Consider the following 23,938-nt stretch of genomic DNA (forward strand, 5'->3'; position numbering starts at 1 on the left):
TCAGAAAAATCTTCAAATGGCTCCCCTTCAAAATCAGATGCACCGTCACCCAAGCCCTCATCATCAGCCTCCTGGACTAAGGCAACTCCCGTTACATGGGAATCACTGGTCAACCACTAAACAGACTCCAGACCATCCAAAGCGCAGCAGCCAGGCTCATCCTTGACCTCCCGAGGCAGACCCACATCTCCTCCCATCTCAAAGCCCTACACAGGCTCCCCTTCAGCAAATGGTGCCAGTTCAAACTGCTCACCCATGCCTACAAAGCCCTCCTCAACCACAGGGTGAACTTCAACCAACCTACCCGCATATTTTGTTCCTCATCCCACTTCCTGGACCACACCCGCATCCACAGAAGCAGGAGCAGTGGCCGTGCCTTCCCACACCTGGCAACTTAGTCCTGGAACTGCTTCCCCCTCCAACTCCGTGCTTCCCCCGCCCTGCAGGAGTTCAAGAAGGACGTAAAGACCAGGCTTTTCAACTAACTGGTGCCATTCGGGGGCTACACTGGCTTACCAGGGCCAAGCGGATCCAATATAAGGCTCTTTGCCTATCTTTCAAGATGTTGAAGCTTGGCTCACCCAGCCTCCTAGCTAACTTGCTAGTCACGTATGTTCCAACTCGCCAGCTGTGCTCCCTGGGGCAGCATCTGGTTGGAGTCCCCCGTGTGAAGCGCCTTCGGGCCGGGGGTCGATCCTTCCGCTGTTTGGCAGCTAAGCTATGGAACTCTCTGCCTTTCCAGATCCGTAGCTAGGATCGCCTGCTGGACTTTAGAAAAGCAATTAAAACTTTTCTTTTTCCCTCTGTCTAGTTATTGTTTGTCCTCCTGTCCGTTTCTGGCGCCTTCCTGTTCTGATACTTAGCCCTGATTTTCTGAACTTGGCAGCGCTGGGACGCTTCTTCGCTGAGGCAGCTGTGTGCTATACAAACTTAGATAACATAACATAACTCATCTCCGCAGCAGCATCACCCTCTCCCTCCCATGTGTACTGCACCGGAGATAAGTGTTGGGGGAACGTTTGATGACTGGGCAGGGACGGGGTTTAGATATTGTCCTTGCAACAATAGATTCGTTATAGAGTTTCTTGAAGACCAGTAAGTAAATTAGCTCAATTTAAAGTGAATATAAGTAAATATAATCTGCTGATGTCCTAAAATGTGGAATGGAATTGGCCCACTGTACCCTCTGGTATAGTTTGACTTGAAGGACGGTGATAGTTGAGGCTTCACATATTAGTCAAGAATTTTCTTTTTCAAAGTTACGTGAATGAATGTACTGGACACTGAACAAAGAGACTGAGGTTGTTGTCTGCCCACTGAGAAGAGACTAAATGTGGTAAACCTCTGCAGAGAGAAGACAGACTTCTCATCATGAGCTTATGGCACAGACAGGATCTGAACAATTGACTGAGTGAAGTCGAGTTTCATCCTTGAGATGACTTTGCGGCTGGGGTACAGTCGGACACTGGTATAAGTGGAAGCGCCCTATTGAAGTTGTCATTGCAACTGCTTCTTCAGGGGCCCTGTCAGAGTTGTTTGAATCCACGGACCCAATCCCGATGATGAGAATTGCTGAGTGTTCCAACCTGCTCTCTTCTCTTAATGTTTCACAGTGCCAGGGCTGGGAATTCAAGGTGAAGGGGCAACCTCCATGTTTCATACAGGTCAATCCACTCAGTATTTGTAGAGTGTGCTAATCACCCCAAGGGGTATCCAGGGCTACTCGAATAGGCAGGTCTTGAGGCCACTCCTGAATTCGGTGTGGAAGGTAGAGGTTCGGAGGTGGATGGGGGGTCATTCCAGGCCTTGGTAGTGAGGTGGGTGAAGGAGCGTCCTCGGGCTTGAGTACGATTGATGCGGGGGGACGGTGGTGAGGGCTAGGGAGGCGGACCTCAGGTGTCTGGTGGGCTGATGGAAGGTCAGGCGGTTGTTCAGGTATCTCTTTAAGGAGTGTGTGGTCTACTTATATATCGCTGGGGTTTGCCCAGCACTGCGTGAAGGGCAGACACCAGCGGTAGGTCTGCAGAGGCACATTGCTCCAGGTGGCTCTTGTAGTCAAACACTATCCCGATCTTTGGCCTGTTCACATCTAACGTATATGTATAAAGGGGTCCCCGCAAGGGAAACGTGTTGAGTACAACACACACGACCAACCGTGGTTGGTAACACTTTTCACAAATTCATGAAAATCAAATCGATATGAGTATTGTCATTTATTTTACAATACCACTTTGGAAATATATCCACAAAGTTTCAAAAGCCCCAGAGAGGAGGGGAGAACAAGGGAAGTGAGGGACAGGGTGTGCTCAAAGCTGTGTACAGTCAAAGAAGAATAGACATAATCATAAGAGATGAAAAACAATCATATACAAATTGGCATATTACTCCGGCCAAATCTAACAAAAAGAAGCCTCTGTCTTCAAAAAGTCCATTGTATTGATTATACAAAAACCTTTCAACGGTCACATTAACAAACATTCAAGTTGGCTAGAGGGCATGTGTCGGAGGTATACAACAGGAAAGCCGTCGACGTTTCGACCCCTTGGCGTAGGCTAAATTAGGTCCTTTTAAGGGGTCTTCATCAGGACAGGTGCAAGGTAAAGGGAGGGGCGAAGTGATCTGTGAATTTAAAAATAAAGGGCAAAATCACTGTTTATTATTAGTAACCGTCACTTAATGAACATGATTTAATTATGTGGGTATTAAAAACTTAACCATGGGCTTAGGGCCAATTAGGCCTCCTAGCAGAGGAATTAGCGTGAGACCACATACAAATTCTTGGTCAGACTCTACGATATCAAATACGCTACTATACAGAGGAAGAAGTTGGAGCAATAGGCCCTCAGGCGACTAGATTATTGGAGGAAAACACTCACATGTAGTATCAACCCATGGGTTGATCAATGAAGCCTTACTGGCGCGCTTGCGAACACACACTCGAAATCAGAGGGTGCTGAAAGGAGTACATCAACTGTAATTAAACCATTGAAACAGGAGATTAGGTCAAACACTGTTTAGGTAGTGACCTTAGTCCAAAGAATGGTCATGCCTATCAATTACTTACATAAAATAGCGTGAATAGTCGGATGGCACCTTGGGTATCAATCAATACTTCATCCAGCTTCTGCAGTGAAAGATCGCTGGTGGTACACAAGGGGGAGTTTGAGTTTGCTAAAAATTATCCATACACAGATTAACATGATGGAAATGCGGGCCATAATAGCCACGTACATACCTCCGTTATGGAGTCAGTCTGGAAGCCGACCTTGCTTAGCTTCCGTGTCGGTTACCGTTACCCGTATGCGACCAACATTCATCAACAATGGGAGCCCTATGTAAGAGAATTATACTTGGTATAAATTTACCATTTCTAAAATAGTTCACTTAGGAATAATAATTGGTGCTGGCTTACTCGTAATCTCGAATCTCGAATCTCGAGGAATCTTTATATCAACCGCCAACTCCACATGATTACTTAGGCGGGTAGTAGGGCGGGGAACGTGAACGGTAAACTCGGTGAAGTTTGGCTAGAAAAAAAGAAAGAAACAATTGCAGTAATGCAAGGGGCCGGTCAAGCAACCGTACTGTTATCGCACAGGAGTTTAACTCATTTAGCCATGAAGGCAAAATACTCACAATCAATCCGGGGTAGTGGAGCGATCAAGGCTTGCGCACAGGAAACTTCGCAACGCTGCTATGCGGAGTTGGGGGCGGGGTCAGCCTTAGCTGGCCGGCATAGACATAGAAAAGTTACTTGGAAAAACTCGGGGGGGGGGTTTATTTATGTTTGTCAACACATAAATTGAATATTGACAACAACTAAATAATGTTCGTGTGTTGGCACATTTTATGGGGGCTGGCAGACCTCTCAAATCTGAGGAGATGGAAAACAGGTAAACTACGCTACACTTCTCCGCGGAGTTGGGGGAGGAGTCAACCTTGGCTTGACAATGTAAACAGAGAGAGACGAGTTACTTGGGACATCCGTTTCACGGAGAAAATTATTATTCATATTAATCAACCCCTTAAAGGATTACTACATGCGCCTGTCACCAATATTTTGAGCTCGTGCACCTCTCAAGCATGAGGGTGTAGACGGGCATCATCATACAACATTTAAAAATTGACTGCTTCCGTTCTGAACTTATATCTATCACCACTAATTGTAGGTCGTGCACCTCTCAAGCATGAGGGTGTAGACGAGCAACATCATACAGCGTTTAGTGCAACATAATTCTTAGAAACAGTTGAAAAATTAAATAGTTATGTTATGAAATTATATCCATATATATACACACCCGCAATAAATCATGCACTTCTCAAACATGAGAGTGTAGATGAATGTCATGAGGGCACTAGTCCCAATTGCAAACCATCGATATCACATTCCTTAGCAGATGGAACCAAGGGCAGTATAAGGATAGTGTTAGGAACACAAACCATAGGGGTCTGTAATTACATCATTTGAAAATCTCTTGTTAGTGCCACTAAATTGTTCAACCTAGAGCTGCCAACTGTGCCAGGCTGCTGTCTTGCTCGTTCAGGCCGTTTTTAATTGAGTCTAGAAGGGACATCCATTTGGATTCACGTGTATTCAGGGCTATTCGCAAGTTCCCACCTCTTGTCCCGAGAGAGATTTTTTCGACAGCCCACCATCTTAAGTCAGCCACCACATGGCCTGCCTTCTGCCAGTGGTCAACTAGTGGTGCACCCAATACCTTACACCGCAATCTACTGCAATGGGAGGAAATACGAGATTTGATCTTCTGTTGGGTCTGGCCGACGTATAGCAAATTACATGGGCATTTTACGATGTATATCACGCTACTGGAATTGCAGTTTGTGTGAAACTTAAGGGTGTACAAACGTCCACCATGAATAAATGATTTGGTTGGAATAGTTGTTTCGCAAGCCGTGCAGTTCCCGCACCTAAAATGCCCCAATAGTGGCGGTAGATTCCATAACGATGTGATTGTTGGGTGGCTCTCCGGCTCCAGGTAGGAGTGCACCACCATGTCCCGTATGTTTTTTGCCCTTCTGAACGAATGAAGTGGAAGTTGAGGTTGGTTGATCTCACTTGCCACCAGATGCCAGTTCTTATTAATAATCTGCTTGACCTCATTACTCCGGGTAGAGAAAGTTGTAACACAAATGGAGCGTTCAAGTTCCTTGGCATTGGAGGGTACAGGGTTTAGCAGGCTTTCGCGTGGATTGTACCACGCCCTTTTTCTGGCACGTCTCACCATTCGTGTTGGATAACCTCGTGAGATCAAGCGGTCGTTTAATGTCTCAGATTCCTTGATGTAATTGGCTCGCGTGGAGCAATTTCTCCTGATCCTCAGGAATTGCCCCACGGGCAAATTATCCTTCAGTCCTCTGGGGTGGTGACTCCCATATTGTAATAGGGAATTACGCTCAGTGGCTTTTCTAAATAATGTCGTCTGTAGATGGTCCGTGTCCACATAAATAGAAATGTCAAGGAACGGTATAGACTCAGTACTTAATTCCATGGTAAATTGGATGTTGGGGTTTCTCAGGTTAAGCCAGTCGTGGAATATAGCTAATTGTTGTTTATTACCCTCCCAGATACACAGAACATCGTCGATGTAACGGACCCAGAGGGACAACTTAGTCTGAAAAGGATTGGTGGCAGAAAAAATGTATTGATTTTCAAAATTATCCATGTAAATGATGGCTAGGTTTGGAGCAAATGTGGCCCCCATCGCTACACCCTTAGTCTGAACAAAAAACTCTTCCTGAAAGATAAAATTTTTTTTTTGCATAGCAATGCTCAGTAACTCGACTATGAAGTCCGTAGGGACTTGAACCGGGGCAGGTCTTGTGTTCAGTGCCCTCCCAATAACATCCAAAGCCTCCTGTTGGGGGATGCTGGTATACAGCGATATAATATCGCACGTAACTAGAAGCTCCTTTTGCGGGTCAAATGGTCTTTCGTCTATCAAATTGATAGTTTGAGTTGTGTCGCGGAGGTAGGCCCTGGTGTTCAATGCAATAGGTTTTAAAAAGAAGTCAATATATTTACATAGTGGCTCTAACATCGAACCACACCCCGACACAATAGGACATCCAGGGGGATTGTCAAGGTTTTTGTGAACCTTAGGCAAGGTATAAATTGTGGCCAATCTCGGGAATTTTTGATTTAAAAATTTAAATTCCTGCTCACTAAGGAAACCATCATCCAGACCTCTCTGTGTAGTTGCCAGGATGGAGAGAGCCAAATCCTTTGACGGATCATTTTGTAGCTTACGGTAGCTGATACCGTCTGACAATTGTCTCTGGATCTCTTCCTGATATTTAGTCCGATCTTGTACGACAATTGCCCCGCCTTTATCGGCGGGTTTGATAATCACGGCTTTGTTAGCACCAAGATCTTTCAGGGCCTTATTCTCTTTTTTGCTCAGATTGTATTTCACAAACTTTTTTTGAACAAGTAATTGGTCTACTGCTGATGTCACGATTTCCTCAAACGCCAAAATCTTATGGCTCATCGCATATGTGGGCGGAAAGAAGGTAGAAGGTTCTCTGAGGCCAGTAATGGAGCTTTGTTGTCTCATGGTTTGATTTCGGAAGTAGTAACCTAACCTGATCTTCCTAAAGAATCTGTACAGTTCTGTTTTGAGCAAAAACTTGTTGGTGGGTGCTGTAGGGACATAAGAGAGACCTTTGCTCAAGGCTTTTATCTCCTCATCTTGTAATTGGTAATTGGAAATGTTAATCACAGGATTGGTGTTAGACATGCTGGAACTGAGAGTGTTCAATCCAGAAGTGGGAACATCGTTCACCACCTGTAGGTGTTGCGTCTGGTCGGGATCTCTCCGTGCACCTCGGGGCGGAACGTCACCCGTTTCTGGGATTTGCCCCTGTTGCCGTCCCATCCGGAGTTCTGCTGCTGGCCTCTGGCCTGTCCCCTCGCCCAATTGTTGCCACGTCCTCGGGGGGGCTGCCATTGTCCTTGACCCTGATCTAAAAAATGAGGTTGGAATTGTGGAGGGTATTGTTGGTAATTGGGGTCTGGCGGTGGATAATTGTAAGAGGTGCTCGGACCAGTATCCCCGTCACTCCCAGAACTATAAGAGGAGTCGGAGAAGATAGTAAAATTGCGCCTTCCCCTGTAACCACCCCGCCGGCGGTTGGAAAAACGCCCCTGAGTGTCCTGTTTATAATACTCAGGATGTAGGTACGGGTAGACAACCTTTTTATCGAACTGTTTCAGATCTCTGGCTAATTTCTCCAACTTCTTAGTCTGTGCTGTAGTGTCAAACTCTTTAATGGAGACATCCAAGTTCTCCAAGGCTTCTTTGGCTTTCGTGAGCGTGCTATCACCCAGGATTTCAGCTTTAAGGTCAGCTATCTCCTTACTGAGTGAAACCACTTGCTCGGCAGCGGTTTCAACCCCCAGCACCATCCAGTGCCGGGAGCAATTATTCGCCACGTAGCTAAAGCCTTCTTTAAATCTTGGTACATCCACGAAAATGGCTGGTTCGATTTTAATCTGTAACCCCACCGGAATTATGTTCTCTTGTAAATATCTAGTGAACAAATGTCCATGCAACCGTGTTCTAATGAGTTTTTTCTCAAGTCTCTCCAAACGAGAAATTTTATCATTAAGGGTGACATCAACTGTGGGAACGGAAGTAGATAAAAATGTTGAGGACAAGTCTTTTGTCAGCTGATTAATATATTCCTCTGTATAGGATAGAAGCTCAGATTCCACCATGGTTTACTTAAATGAATTAAGACTCAAAAACCTCGCAGGTCAGCACCTGCGCAGAGGACATTACATAGAGGGGGGTTGGACCCATGCAGTCGCGGGGACCTGGGCGTTATATGGTATATGTATAAAGGGGTCCCCGCAAGGGAAACGTGTTGAGTACAACACACACGACCAACCGTGGTTGGTAACACTTTTCACAAATTCATGAAAATCAAATTGATATGAGTATTGTCATTTATTTTACAATACCACTTTGGAAATATATCCACAAAGTTTCAAAAGCCCCAGAGAGGAAGGGAGAACAAGGGAAGTGAGGGACAGGGTGTGCTCAAAGCTGTGTACAGTCAAAGAAGAATAGACATAATCATAAGAGATGAAAAACAATCATATACAAATTGGCATATTACTCAGGCCAAATCTAACAAAAAGAAGCCTCTGTCTTCAAAAAGTCCATTGTATTGATTATACAAAAACCTTTCAACGGTCACATTAACAAACATTCAAGTTGGCTAGAGGGCATGTGCCAGAGGTATACAACAGGAAAGCCGTCGACGTTTCGACCCCTTGGCGTAGGCTAAATTAGGTCCTTTTACGGGGTCTTCATCAGGACAGGTGCAAGGTAAAGGGAGGGGGCGAAGTGATCTGTGAATTTAAAAATAAAGGGCAAAATCACTGTTTATTATTAGTAACCGTCACTTAATGAACATGATTTAATTATGTGGGTATTAAAAACTTAACCATGGGCTTAGGGCCAATTAGGCCTCCTAGCAGAGGAATTAGAGTGAGAAAATCTCTTGTTAGTGCCACTAAATTGTTCAACCTAGAGCTGCCAACTGACCATTCTTTGGACTAAGGTCACTACCTAAACAGTGTTTGACCTAATCTCCTGTTTCAATGGTTTAATTACAGTTGATGTACTCCTTTCAGCACCCTCTGATTTCGAGTGTGTGTTCGCAAGCGCGCCAGTAAGGCTTCATTGATCAACCCATGGGTTGATACTACATGTGAGTGTTTTCCTCCAATAATCTAGTCGCCTGAGGGCCTATTGCTCCAACTTCTTCCTCTGTATAGTAGCGTATTTGATATCGTAGAGTCTGACCAAGAATTTGTATGTGGTCTCACGCTAATTCCTCTGCTAGGAGGCCTAATTGGCCCTAAGCCCATGGTTAAGTTTTTAATACCCACATAATTAAATCATGTTCATTAAGTGACGGTTACTAATAATAAACAGTGATTTTGCCCTTTATTTTTAAATTCACAGATCACTTCGCCCCCTCCCTTTACCTTGCACCTGTCCTGATGAAGACCCCGTAAAAGGACCTAATTTAGCCTACGCCAAGGGGTCGAAACGTCGACGGCTTTCCTGTTGTATACCTCCGGCACATGCCCTCTAGCCAACTTGAATGTTTGTTAATGTGACCGTTGAAAGGTTTTTGTATAATCAATACAATGGACTTTTTGAAGACAGAGGCTTCTTTTTGTTAGATTTGGCCTGAGTAATATGCCAATTTGTATATGATTGTTTTTCATCTCTTATGATTATGTCTATTCTTCTTTGACTGTACACAGCTTTGAGCACACCCTGTCCCTCAATTCCCTTGTTCTCCCCTCCTCTCTGGGGCTTTTGAAACTTTGTGGATATATTTCCAAAGTGGTATTGTAAAATAAATGACAATACTCATATCGATTTGATTTTCATGAATTTGTGAAAAGTGTTACCAACCACGGTTGGTCGTGTGTGTTGTACTCAACACGTTTCCCTTGCGGGGACCCCTTTATACATATACCATATAACGCCCAGGTCCCCGCGACTGCATGGGTCCAACCCCCCTCTATGTAATGTTCACATCTAACAGCAACAAATACGAAGAAACAAATTGAGGTCTAAATGGTGCATATAATCCTTTATCAATCTTCAGATTTGGTGGCGAGTTCCAAATGTGACCTTGCAATGGGAACAGAGCTATACTTCTGCAGAGCACAGTTCTGTTTCTTTGCAGGGGTATTTACTTCACCGGGGATAATAATATCCACATTCTTGCAAGTGCATAGCATTTTCTAAGAAAAATATGTTTGTGGCCTCTTCAGACGAGGAATCCAAAAACCACACCAGTGCCTTGCAATCAGACAAACTCCCTAGGGCAGTTCACAAGCACTTTGCGAGCTTGTAGTAGCGCTTGCTCTGACACACCCAGCTTTATGATGCTGAGGCTCAGCCTTGCATTACTTTCTAATCCTATCGCTACCCTTTCTCACACTGCCAAGCTTCAAAGCACTTCCCAGCCTGGACGCTCACGGAGAACCTGCAAGTTCCAGCAGCGCCAGGTTCCAAGAAAGAGTTATCACCGCTTAAGAGACCAGGCTCTGCAGGGGACAATGCTCCATAAGCCCCACACGCCCCTGACTTGAACCGGTTTGGTGGGTTTGGAGATTGGCCTAGTCATGAGTTGGTTCTGTGCCAGGTTTAGCATAGTCTTCCCAGTGGGTGAGAGTTACTCTGTTTTATGGAACCTTTCTGAGGTGGTTAACCCTTTAGAACTTTGTCTCCTTCTCTTGAATAAGACCTGCTTGCAGGGGATTCTGATGGAGAACTAAGGCAGATCAATACCAACTGTGTGTAGGTGAGACTTGTTCATTATGCTGATTATCATCAGAACAAAATACTGAATGTATTAGCCATGTCCTTTTTTTGCCGGCTGCAGGCAAATCTGAATTAATTAGTTCCTGAAAATAACTAGTGCTTTATGCACTCAGCTGCTACTTCAAATGATTGAGCTTTGTTGTCTTGTGGGAGTTTCCTTAGTGCTTCGAGGGTGCATCAATTTCTCACTGAGTATATATTGACGGTTAAATGTAGTGTCTTATTTAATCCTATAATATCTTGCAAAATTGTTTTATTAGTGTTTTCGTATAAGTCTCTCACTACTTCGCAGCCTTTTGTAAGTCCTCCAGTTCAGTGGTTCTTAGCCTGTGGTCCACGGACACCTGGCGGTCTCTGACACCTACTCAGGGGGTCCATGACTGTTTAGAAAATGAGGCCACTTTAGGAGACTAATAAAGTATACATACATTAAAAAGCATTAAAATGCTTTGTAAATATGGAGGAAATTAAAACTAATTATTAAGTTGGTATCCTTATCTTGATTTGTGGGAGCAGCACAAGTACAGAAAACAGAATTTAGTATAGAGAGGGTGACTGGAATTATGTTGCGGGGGAGCACCACATTATGGAGCACGGTCGACTAAGTAAAGCAGCAAGAAAAGGCAAATTATGCGGCAAATGCGGCAGATATTATGATAGCATTTCACTTCATTATTTTGTCATTTGTACACATAGTAATTCTGTCTACACAAAGATTCTGCCTTTTTAGTACCAGTTTAACAACTAAATACATAAATAAGCAACTGAACGATATCTATTTAACCTTTGCGAAGGGCCTTCCACTGTACGCAAGTACGTTGTTAACTTTTGATCCGTTCGAACCTGAAACCATAATTTTTTTAGTTAAACTCTGCATATTATGCAGCAGATAATGCATTATGTGCAAATGCAGCAAATCCATAATTATGCAAAATACAAAACCACAACAGATTGGTATAATTCCAGCGTCCTGTTCACAGCTGAAGCACTGATATGTGTTGACAAACAGAGAACACGCTTCAGGAGCAAAGAAGACAAAGTGATAAGCTACCGTCTAGCATATCACTTCACCTTTTAGAAATAAAACAATATCTTGAAAAATTCTGTATCATTAACATTTTGATTTTTGCTCATTTTGTTTGTGAAATAAATAAAATATTCATTGCTTTGTGTGTTTGTTTGATGTCTACTTGTTTTTGTTTTATTGTGTATTATTTTGAGGTTCAAATTGTAGAAATTGCTTAGGTGGGGATCCTGCAGTTTCAGTTCATCCCTGTTCTTTTATGAGGATGCACGATTCACTCTTCCAAATTCCAAAGGATTTTAGCATAGAGGACAATTTATTAGCCCCATCATTATTAATTCAGAAATCAGTTACAAGAAGGGTCACTGCTCTCCACGCCATATTTACTGATTTTACCACAGGAATCTATTGTAATGATCCAGGGAAACTGGGTACAGCTAACACATTGTGGGATCTTTGTTGTACTCTTGAGACCCTTTGGTAGCCTTTCCCCTCAAACATCGGTAAGAGTAAGAATATACCCTGATATGGTTGCCACCGAAAATATATATACGAATAAAAGCTTGAAGCAAGGCTGCATTTTAGCACCCTTGCTTTTTAATTTTTTACCTGGCAGATTTAGCAGAAGCGCTCTCAGCGGTGAATACCTTTCCTCCCAAACTAGCTAGTCAAAGGCTTTGCATTCTTCGGTGCTCTGATACCAGTTGGTATTCAAATAGCCCTGAATGCCTTTAATAGGTACTGTCAAGACAATAACCTAGTGATTAATAAAAAGACAAAAAAAGTCCTAGTATTTTGCAGGAAGGTGAATAAAAGGGCTACTGACAACTGAATGGCACCAAACCAGAACAAACAAATGGTTACAAATTCCTTGGTGTATGGTTGGAGGAGCAAGGAAGTCCAAAATTAAGAACACAACAGCTCGAACCCACAATGCCTCCTAGTGCCTGTGTAATAAGATACCAGTGCTGTCATTGAATCCTATTTTACAAGTAATCTCGAGTAAGTTGATGTCAACCCTTACCTATGGTTTGCTTACCTACTGTGGGAGACTTTCAAGATGGGTGGAAAACACACAATGCCTTACATATAGACTTATTTAGAATGCCAGCTATCACTGCACAAGCGCGTTTAAAATGTAATTTGCACAATAAATATTTTCTCTCTTTTAAGCTTTATTTGTGACTTATTGCTGAAAGTTCTGAGTAGTACCATCACAATCAAGTTACTACTGCAGCAAGAAATCACTGTTGCTGGGATTCCTTGGCAGGCATATTGGATGGTTGCTGTAGAAAACTTGCAATTTGAGCCTTTGTGGAACAAAACACTAGTACCAACACCACAATCTAAAAAAAGTTAGCCATGTAATAAACCACGCTCATATAATTCCATGAAGATTGGGCCTATTTAGAGCCAATGAAATACACATAGGAGGTCTGCAATAATTATTTGGAATTACCCTTTAGTTTGGAGCAAACGAGAAAACTAGCCAGAGTAAGGTTTTTGCCTGTTCAGGTTTAGTTTTTCTTCTGTCTAGGCGACACCTTTTCAGACTTTTGGTTTTACACTTAAATGCATGGAAAAGCAGGAAAGCAGTGATAGCTTAACTGGCTCTGGTCCTCAATTAACTGGAAATGTATGGATATTGCCAAGAGCGGCCCATGCAGGTAAGAGCAGTGGGGGGGTGGGGAGGGAGTCGACAGACGACGACGGCGACGACGAGGGAAAATTAAATTTAAAAAATAAAAACCACTTACCTTGCACTCGCCGCATTGCCGAGTATGATGCGGGGAACGCAAGGTAAGTGGCTTTCGTTTACATTTTGGTTTCCCCTCGTTGTCTGTCGACTTCCTCCCTACCCCGCCCCACCGCTCTTACCTGCACGGGCCGCTCTTGGATAGTGCTTTGATTTTACCACATAAAGCTGGTATTTCTAATAGAGCTTGAACCTGATGTTTTCTACAGTTGTTTGTAAAATATCATGAAGTTTGGTGTGATTTTAATTAATTGTACAATAACTGATTAATTTCTTCCTACACTACACACCACCCAATCGTGTCACGCTCTCTTCTGCAGAGACCGGGTCCTTCAGCAAAGTCTCCTAGGTATAGATGTCGCAGAGGGGCCTAGAGGAAAGAGGGTAGCGTATAGAGTGTTCCACACTCAAACCTTTTGTATGTGATCAGGGATGACCAAGAGGTTGTGGGAAACCACTGGTAGGCACACGGTAGGCTTGGACGGCTGGTTAAATGTGAAAGTCTCTATGGAGATGTCAGTTTGAGGGCCATGCAAAACTTGGTGGAATATGCGGATTGTCTCCAGCTACGTTTTTTGTTGCACCAGAAGCTAGTTTCAGGTATTGCGGGCTGTGATCTGCACATTTAAGCTTAAGAGTCTACAGTAGTTGCTTGCCATTTGAATGTTTCACCCAACATCTATTTATAGCATCCAAGGACCAGACAGCACAGTTTAAACATAGCATCTTTAACCAGGGCCGGACAGGCCGTAGCAGGCACTGGGCGTTTTCCCGGTTGGCGGAAGGGTGGGGGCCAGTTTTGGACTGGTGGGGGCTTTTTTTGTTAGTGGGGCTGGTTTTAGCACACCCCCTCCACCTCTCGGGCCGGTCCAACTTAATTGCCAGGGCTGGTTTGCATTCTCAGTCCTGCCCTGACCAGAACACGTTGTATTCCGAGCTCTGACCGGTAAAACCACTACCAAACAAAGGAGAAAATACAAAGAGATACAAACAACGAGTGAAACATGAGGCAGGGGTAACAATCACTAGAGAAATGTGATGTGAGGAGGTTTAAAGTAAAAGTACGAAAGCGAACACGTAGCTGAGTTCAATTTATTTAGTTAAGACAATTATTTATTTCATTACTATGTTTTGATCTAGTCCAACCCTTTTGTCAGCATGCAGGGCCACCATACCGAATAGCACGCAAGTGTATGGATCCAAAGAATATCCATAATAAACTGTTCGTACAAAGTATGTCAGGTAAATGATCTCTGAATGGTTAAGGTGTAGCCTCTGGTATACATTTCAAATTGATGGTGATATCTGTTGATTTTGATATTTATCGCCAAAAGATAGCTGCATTTCCTGCACTCGGCAAAGCATTTAATGCATCATACAACACAGTCACACAACGATGTGATTGGGCTATAAGGCAAAAGCTCAAATAATAATGGCACATATAAGTTTCATGTGTGTATAAAAGGCTTTTTAACTATTTGTAGATACAATATATTTTTAATTACCCTTTTTGGAAACAAGGTTGCACTGTGCACTGAAAATACCCAGTGGGAATGACATGGCCAATAATATAACTATAATTTTTGCAACCCGTTGAAACAAGGTGTTCCGTCTCAATAAACCCCATTATCAGGAACAGGTTCTGCAGACATAAACGATACTATTGAACTTAATAGGCTAATTTTTTGATGATTGCAAATGTAAAAATGAACACAAACTTTTTTGGTGCATATATTTCACTGTGGACGAGTAAGGTGTTAGTGCACATTGTACTCGCTTCCCACGTTTTGCAAGATTAAAATCTTCCAGCGTTGTCCCGCCTCGATCTAGAGAAAACAGTGCAGCATGTGCAAAACCATCTGCAAAAACAATTTAGCACGTTTCTGACCATTTAGAAAGGCAAATGTAATCAGATCAGAGCTGGAATTTGAAAATAATGACCCCAGGAACCCATGTATTGCAGATTAAGGTTTGGCATAGGAAAGGGGCGGACAGTCAATTTATACAATTATTTTTTGAAAAAATCTGTAGCAAAATTCATTGGCCACAAGGACAAGTGTGACAAATTTGTCTCGCTTACTTTATTGGTCACAAAGAGGCTGCATTTTAAAATATCTTTCAGGGAAAAACACAGGGATAAAACAGCTGCTTCAGAGATTGTTGTGTAACCCAGCATGTTTCAGGTGATTATAATTAGGTTAGGACTCTTGGTTTTATTGTGTTTATGTTTTTTAACATTTCTGTCTGTATTTAGCCATATTTATATTTTGGGCCATCTGATTAGTACTTATCCATATTTATTTTATTTTGTGTTTAGAGAATAAATGGAGTCGTAAAATGGTATAGATACACATTTATTTAACTGATAAACCTGCACTCATATATTGAGGCCTGTCGTTTTTGAGCAAATTAAAGTTTGCCAAATAGAACAACACACTATACCCACAAGTAAATATTTGCATTATACCACAAGTATATGTTAACATATAACTGTGTTTAAGGAAATCTCATCCTGCTGTCTATCTGCTCAGCTGTTTGCCTAGCATTCGCGAACCATAGCATGGAGAGCCACTCACAAGAAGCACAATTTCTGTATTTTTTAGCTTTTAAAAATTAATGTAGACAGGAAATATATTGTTTTCCGTTGTTATTTACCTGTAAATACCAGTAAAAATAGCAAATTGTCAAGCTAAATTAGAATAGTAGCAGATCACATATTTTTATCCTATCTCGACAGATAAAAGGGCTACTGCTTTTAACACTAAGATTTTTTTTTACTTCCAGTTCATAAGTTGCAGTCCTTCTAATAAAGCACAATGATGTATTTACCAGCATAAAGAAACTGAATGCAAACTGTAAGTTATGGGTGTCGATCCTTACTGTTTTTTCTCAATCTGGTGTTAGTCTAAGATTGCATAGACGGGCTAAGGAACTACTAAAGTCTTGTTAGGAGAGACGACCGCAATCACGGCGTTACGTTTCATATGCTGACTTTGTGTTTTTCTTGACCACTCACTCTTAACATAAAATGTCTACAAGTTTGGACGATATGTGATTCCTACAGCTTATAACCCTCATTGTCTTAAATGCCTTTTCCTGTACCTTTTGTATCTGATTGTGAAATAAGGAGCTGTGACATCCTACACTAGTATAATTTGTGCTATAAAAGAACTAATAAATAATGAATTAATTGTTGTCCCTTAAATCATTATTGTTGTAATTACTCATACACACAGATAAATCTTGCATTCTTACAGCTCTTACCTAGGAGGGGTTAACTAAAGTCAACTACCACTGCGTAAAGGGAGCCTCTCACAACAGAGATAGGGAAGTGATACCACTTCCCCTGGGATCACAGCTTACTGGACTTTGGACGTTGCCTTGACTCGTCTACCGGTATGTGTCCCAGTCACCCATCCCCTCCTCTTCCCATGCTGTGTCTCTCACCCTCCCCTCCTCTTTACCGCCTTCATTATCCGTCTACTTCCCCTGCTCCAACCCCCCTCCCCTAAATCTCTCACCTTGCCTGCTGTTCCCCTTACGTATTTGTGCTTATTGTTTATCTCGACCCTACATTTAACTATGTTGCCATGCTCTAAGAACTGTGTAACCTTTGTAACGATGTAACCTGTAACTATGATCTGATGCTCATGTAAAGCGCTCTGATACCTCCGGGTCTAGCCAGCGCTATATAAAACTTTTTAAAATAAAATAAATAAAACTACCCACCTGCAGGTCATAGTTTCTCTAAAGTGCTTGTGAAGTGATATGCTACGTGCCTTTGTTTCCTCCTGTTGCATTGGCATCTAGGTGTTACTCTACAGATGGCTCCCAGCCAGGATGATACTTGAACAAAGGAAGGGTTTATGGCCCTTTAAATCACTCCTTTGTGGTTTGCTGGATTGGAAAACAAGAATGCCCCCTTGCTGCTGCAGGTTGCTGCCTCGAATGGAATACAGACAATGCGCGGGCACTGCTGAATTGTGTCCCCGTGTCAGAAAATTACACAGGACAAACTCAGCATCTTTTCCTGGGTAGCCTGATCACAGATCTGGGCCAGATAAAGCTGACGTCACGTATGTGTCACGATCCACCTACTGTCCAGCACTGAATCAGATGTAATTCCCACCCATAACATGCAAAAACTTAGTTCACTGAGTTTGTTTTGTGCCCAGTTCAAACACTCGAGGTCAGAGGTGGAAAGAGGATGTGAGCAGTATTCCCACTTTCAAGTCTGAACCGAGAACCTTCAACAGAAGCAGTCAATTTAAAAGTCTTATAAAAATGCCTGGTTAGTAACTGGTCGGGTGCACTCCAACAATAGGGGCTTGGATTTCGTATTTTATTGTTTTTTTTTATTGACCGGTGAATCATCAGTGGTCATAGTATGACATTACCCCTTTGCAAGGCCTGTAAATTAGAACATTTGGGGCTTATCTCTAACATCTGACTGATAGGTTGGCCTTGAAAAGACAATGACCAGTCCCTTAACACTTCACATCGATATATAAAGAAACGAAGCAAGGGCAATATTTTTTTTAACTATGGCAGGGGTAGCATATTAATTGGACAGATTCCGATTTGGTCTCTACCACTTGATTTTAGCTGTGCCGAGTGGAGCACATAGAGGTCAAGTGTTGCCAGCTTGCGGCTGCGACAACATGTCTCCGCAAGACCTGGCTCACTTTTTATTTCTATGCCCTTATTATTCAAGTCCAAGACAAATGTTTTTAAAACCCTTGCTTAAAAAGCTGAATTTTGTACAGATTAAGCCTGCCCTTTTATATCTTCAGATGCTGCCTGATGACAGTACCTTTTTTATCTGTGAGTTTTTAAAAACAGCCCGGAAGTTCAGATTAAGCATGGAAGGATGATCCCTAGATGACTTGCACTAAACATGAAATCATGTCTTAAACAGGCATCTTCATTTTTATTTTTATTTTTGTCTACTGTATTTTTAACTTACCGCATTTCTAACTCTCTCGTGAACTACCAACTTATAAAATACTGTGTGTTTTTAAAAAACTTTTGCATGAATTGTATAATAATGTATTTTTGTGCTTTTATGACTGTTTTTCTGACAGTCGAATAAAGGATTTTGACTATGACTATGAATTGGACTGTGCTTCAGAAAATTGCCAACGTATCCTTTGCGACTTGATCAGTAGAACATTGCTTCTTCAAGGAAAAAAGTATTTTGCATATCATTAGACAGATTATTGCATATTGATTCTTTTTTAAAACATTAACTATAATCACAAATGTAATTGAAAAATTTGGGATCTGCTGGCTACAAGAATAAGTACAAAATATGGGAATGTTGGATATAAGAGTAAGAAAAACAAGCATTGGAAATGCAATAGGTCTCGCATTAGAAAAGTTGGAGTTATTGGTCTTGTAAATGACATATTTTATTTATTTGTTGGTTTTTAAAATTGCTAAATTGATGGCTTTGTCATTTACAATGCCAATAGTTATAACTTTCGCGAATGTGACACCTATAGCATTTGGAATGCAACATGTTTTGTATTTACGTGACTTAGATGGCAGCTCTGGTTGTTAGGCCACATCTCTAGAGAGCAGGAGAGTGCAGCAGGGGAGAGAAGCACAGCAATGCAATAGGTCTCGCATTAGGAAAGTTTGAGCTATTGGTATTGTAAAGGACACATTTTTTATTTATGTGCTTGTTTTGAAAATAGCGAAATTAATAGCTTTGTTATTTACAATGCCAATAGTTTTATCTTTCGCAAATGTGACACCTATTGTAACACAATATGTGTTGTGAGGGTGAGTGAGGGTGAGGGGTTGAGGGTGAGGGGTTGAGGGTGAGTGAGGGTGAGGGGTTGAGGGTGAGTGAGGGGTTGAGGGTGAGTGAGGGTGAGGGGTTGAGGGTGAGGGGTTGAGGGTGAGTGAGGGTGAGTGAGGGTGAGGGTGAGGGGTTGAGGGTGAGTGAGGGTGAGGGGTTGAGGGTGGGTGAGGGTGAGGGTGAGTGAGGGTGAGGGTGAGTGAGGGTGAGGGGTTGAGGGTGAGTGAGGGTGAGGGGTTGCGGGTGAGTGAGGGTGAGTGAGGGTGAGGGGTGGAGGGTGAGTGAGGGTGAGTGAGAGTGAGGGTGAGTGAGGGGTTGAGGGTGAGGGGTTGAGGGTGAGTGAGGGTGAGGGGTTGAGGGTGAGTGAGGGTGAGGGGTTGAGGGTGAGTGAGGGTGAGTGAGGGTGAGGGTGGGTGAGGGTGAGTGAGGGTGAGGGTGAGGGTGAGTGAGGGTGAGGGTGAGTGAGGGTGAGGGGTTGAGGGTGAGGGTGGGTGAGGGTGAGGGTGAGTGAGGGTGAGGGTGAGGGGTTGAGGGTGAGTGAGGGGTTGAGGGTGAGTGAGGGTGAGGGTGAGGGGTTGAGGGTGAGTGAGAGTGAGGGTGAGTGAGGGGTTGAGGGTGAGGGGTTGAGGGTGAGTGAGGGTGAGGGGTTGAGGGTGAGGGTGAGTGAGGGTGAGGGTGAGTGAGGGTGAGGGTGAGTGAGGGTGAGGGTGAGTGAGGGTGAGTGAGGGTGAGGGTGAGTGAGGGTGAGGGGTTGAGGGTGAGTGAGGGGTTGAGGGTGAGTGAGGGTGAGGGGTTGAGGGTGAGGGGTTGAGGGTGAGTGAGGGTGAGGGTGAGTGAGGGTGAGGGGTTGAGGGTGAGTGAGGGTGAGGGGTTGAGGGTGAGGGGTTGAGGGTGAGTGAGGGTGAGGGTGAGTGAGGGTGAGGGGTTGAGGGTGAGTGAGTGAGGGTGAGGGTGAGGGGTGAGTGGGGTGGAGAGTGAGGGTGAGTGAGGGGTTGAGGGTGAGGGGTTGAGGGTGAGTGAGGGTGAGGGTGAGGGGTTGAGGGTGAGTGAGGGTGAGGGGTGAGGGTGAGTGTGGGTGAGGATGAGTGAGGGTGAGGGGTTGAGGGTGAGGTGAGGGTGAGGGGTTGAGGGTGAGTTGAGGGTGAGTGAGGGTGAGGGTGAGTGAGTGTGAGGGTGGTGAGGGTGAGGGTGAGTGAGGGTGAGGGGTTGAGGGTGAGTGAGGGTGAGGGTTGAGGGTGAGTGAGGGGTTGAGGGTGAGTGAGGGTGAGGGTGAGTGAGGGTGAGGGTGAGTGAGGGTGAGGGTGAATGAGGGTGAGGGGTTGAGGGTGAGTGAGGGTGAGGGTGAGTGAGGGTGAGGGGTTGAGGGTGAGTGAGGGTGAGGGTGAGTGAAGGTGAGGGTGAGCAAGGGTGAGGGTGAGGGAGGGTGAGTGAGGGTGAGGGTGAGGGGTTGAGGGTGAGTGAGGGTGAGGGGTTGAGGGTGAGTGAGGGTGAGGGTGAGTGAGGGTGAGGGGTGAGGGTGAGTGAGGGTGAGGGTGGGTGAGGGTGGGTGAGGGTGAGTGAGGGTGAGTGAGGGTGGGGTGAGTGAGGGTGGTGAGGGTGAGGCTGAGGGTGAGTGAGGGTGAGGGTGAGGGTGAGTGAGGGTGAGGGTGAGTGAGGGTGAGTGAGGGTGAGGGGTTGAGGGTGAGTGAGGGTGAGGGGTTGAGGGTGAGTGAGGGTGAGGGTGGGTGAGGTGAGTGAGGGTGAGGGTTGAGGGTGAGTGAGGGTGAGGGGTTGAGGGTGAGTGAGGGTGAGTGAGGGTGAGGGTGAGTGAGGGTGTGAGTGAGGGTGAGTGAGGGTGAGTGAGGGTGGTGAGGGTGAGGGTGAGTGAGGGTGAGTGAGGGGTTGAGGGTGAGTGAGGGTGAGTGAGGGTGAATGAGGGTGAGGGTGAGTGAGGGTGAGGGGTTGAGGGTGAGGGGTTGAGGGTGAGTGAGGGTGAGGGGTTGAGGGTGAGTGAGGGTGAGGGTGAGGGTGAGTGAAGGTGAGGGTGAGCGAGGGTGAGGGTGAGGGTGAGTGAGGGTGAGGGTGAGTGAGGGTGAGTGTGAGGGGAGATGTATATGGGCATATAACGAGAAAGCGAAAGTGAAAGAACAGGTGATGTGGAGGACTCAGAGGTAATCAGAACGGAGCCGAACGCAGAGGAGATGGGCTTTGAGCTCCAGTACAGGTAGAGAGAGGAATGACAAGGACACGAGGGCAGCTTGGGAAGGACTTCTGCTGATTACCTTCAAGTACCGTCTTCCACTGCCAAGTAAACTGCTCTCAGGACAGAAAGGGCAGAGGGGGAGCATGAAACAGAAGACAGGTATAGTGACTAAGCAAAGGGCAGGGCGACAAACAAGAATAATGATCATACGGATAGGGGTTCAAAGGCGGCAGGGATGAGGCTCATGAAATTACGCGTTGGCAATTTGGATAAATACATTAAATGATTACGTTAAACAGAGTAGGCTATAGCCAGAGAGAGGAGGCATGCAGGGAAAGAAGTTAAGGCAAGAGGGAATCAAGGCCAGACTCTCCTGCTCTGGATTCATAATAGAGTGTGAAGAGGGTTATTAGATGACGTGCAATATTAGGATGTAAAACTGTTAACAAAAAAAAACCTTTAGAAATAAACATTTTTACGCAATAAAGTGCTATAGTAGTTTGATGCACTAAAATCACACTAACGCTGCTATGATTGGTTCCTGGCAGTGCTCTTTGCAACCAGACTGGAGATGCATATGAAGCGGTACTGATTCTCACAAGAATGAAAACTGGTCTAATGAACAGACTATATGTTTACAGACTCATCTATGAAACAGCAACTTTGTTACCCACAAAAACATAACTAAAACAGACAATAGGTCCAGGTCATTGTTGAGATTGCACACAACAACTTAAGACACCGAAGGGGAGACACACGGCGGGCAGGGGAGGGGGCGGAGCGGGGAGAGCGGCATGAGGGTGTGAAGCAGCCGGGGCCTTTGAAGTGAAGCTAAGCTTCACTTCAAAGGTGTGGGAGGAGTGTGGCTTTGGGAACAGATGGCGATTTGGTGATGTGCACGCGCATTTTAGGTCTATGCGCTTGCGCATTGACCTAAAAGCGCACGAGCACAGCACCAAATCGCCGCAGTTAGTTAAACTTTGTTTAAAGCCCTATAGTCTCGCTTCTCTCAATGCGCATGCGCATTGATAGGTCACGAGACCTAAAAAGGGATGAAAGACAAAACGAAATTGTATTGCATTCCTATTCTCTTTTTTATTTTATTGAGCAGAAACATATAACTGTCCATTACATCATGGAAATGAACATCTGTTAGCGATATTAATCTTCATAATATCTTCATAATAAATAGACATCATAATTAAAGCACAGGGATAGGTTGTAGCTTGGTGTTGTATTCCCAGGCCTTTATTAAACACTGAGTAAAGTGCAATGCGCTGAAAATACCTCTAAGAAACGTCCTCTTAAATTAAATCTAGGACAATAACATCAATCCACTGTGCTTCTCTCAAACCTAGATATTTTTTTTATTTTTTTTATTTTTTATTTTAAAAAGTTTTATATAGCGCTGGCTAGACCCGGAGGTATCAGAGCGCTTTACATGAGCATCAGATCATAGTTACAGGTTACATCGTTACAAAGGTTACACAGTTCTTAGAGCATGGCAACATAGTTAAATGTAGGGTCGAGATAAACAATAAGCACAAATACGTAAGGGGAACAGCAGGCAAGGTGAGAGATTTAGGGGAGGGGGGTTGGAGCAGGGGAAGTAGACGGATAATGAAGGCGGTAAAGAGGAGGGGAGGGTGAGAGACACAGCATGGGAAGAGGAGGGGATGGGTGACTGGGACACATACCGGTAGACGAGTCAAGGCAACGTCCAAAGTCCAGTAAGCTGTGATCCCAGGGGAAGTGGTATCACTTCCCTATCTCTGTTGTGAGAGGCTCCCTTTACGCAGTGGTAGTTGACTTTAGTTAACCCCTCCTAGGTAAGAGCTGTAAGATACAGTGTGTTGTGCCAAGACACCATGATAGATAAATACTATAATGCACATTTCATATTTTTCATAAGATTTATGTTATTGCAATTTATATAGCGCACTTATACCCATGGGTGTCTTGGCGCTGCAGCCTTACCGAGCCTTAATAAAGTGCTTCTATTCATCTTCTGCCCCTCCTACAAACCAATGATTTTCTATGGACATAATAGGTATACTTTACTCCGTCTTACACCTTGTCCCTTTCTAATCCATCCATATGTGTCCAAACCACTGCAAACCTTTTAATCACGCCAACTCTTTTTGCATCGGCCTCTTCAAATTTCTTTGCTCAAATCATTTTACTGTCTAATTCTAAGTATGTGGGTACTCCAGCTGTCCTCCTGTTCAGCAGAATCAAGGATTGTGCCACTAGCGAGGCAGTCGCAATTAATATTTCCACCCTTTAACTTTTGGCAAAGTTTGTCTCTGCTTTGACACGACCAAGAACTCTACAACAGTACTAAGAGCACCAAATATTTTTTCCCAAAACTGGGCCAGCATTGGGCAAGTGAAGAAGGTGAGCAGCCAATCTCCTTCTCCTATTTGCTGGCACCACAAGCATCTGTCCTCTAATTCTGGATACATTCTATGGAGGGCTTTAGGAGTATAGTATGCAATCCAGCATGACAAAAATGACATTCTTTTAAAGTTGGCGGCCTACAAGGCCTTGCTGGCACGTTGCAAGATCATCTGCCACTCAACCTCAGAGAAGGAACATTGCGTTGTCTCAGTAATCTTAGCCTGAAAATTCTTTACCAGGGGGCAGAAATCTCTATAGCAATTACCCACCCCTCTTATCTTTGGTCTAAAAAAAAAGGCAGCTGAAACTGGTGATGGAACCTCTTCTCCTTCTTCCACAAAATTAAAAGATATATTAAGAAAGGTATTAACTCTTCTAAAAACACTTTATAAAA

General features: G+C 44.0%; 1 long non-coding RNA gene across 1 annotated transcript in view; it reads left to right on the forward strand.

The window, feature by feature from the left end:
- The first annotated feature begins 16,419 nt into the window (after positions 1-16,419).
- Positions 16,420-23,938, forward strand: part of LOC144823549 (uncharacterized) — a 73,021-nt gene continuing 65,502 nt past the window's right edge. Inside the window, exon 1 of the long non-coding RNA XR_013608811.1 lies at positions 16,420-16,552. This is a non-coding gene — a long non-coding RNA (uncharacterized LOC144823549). The remainder of the gene's footprint in view (positions 16,553-23,938) is intronic.

Source organism: Lissotriton helveticus, chromosome 3_1, assembly GCF_964261635.1.
Source record: "Lissotriton helveticus chromosome 3_1, aLisHel1.1, whole genome shotgun sequence".
NCBI lineage: Eukaryota > Metazoa > Chordata > Amphibia > Caudata > Salamandridae > Lissotriton > Lissotriton helveticus.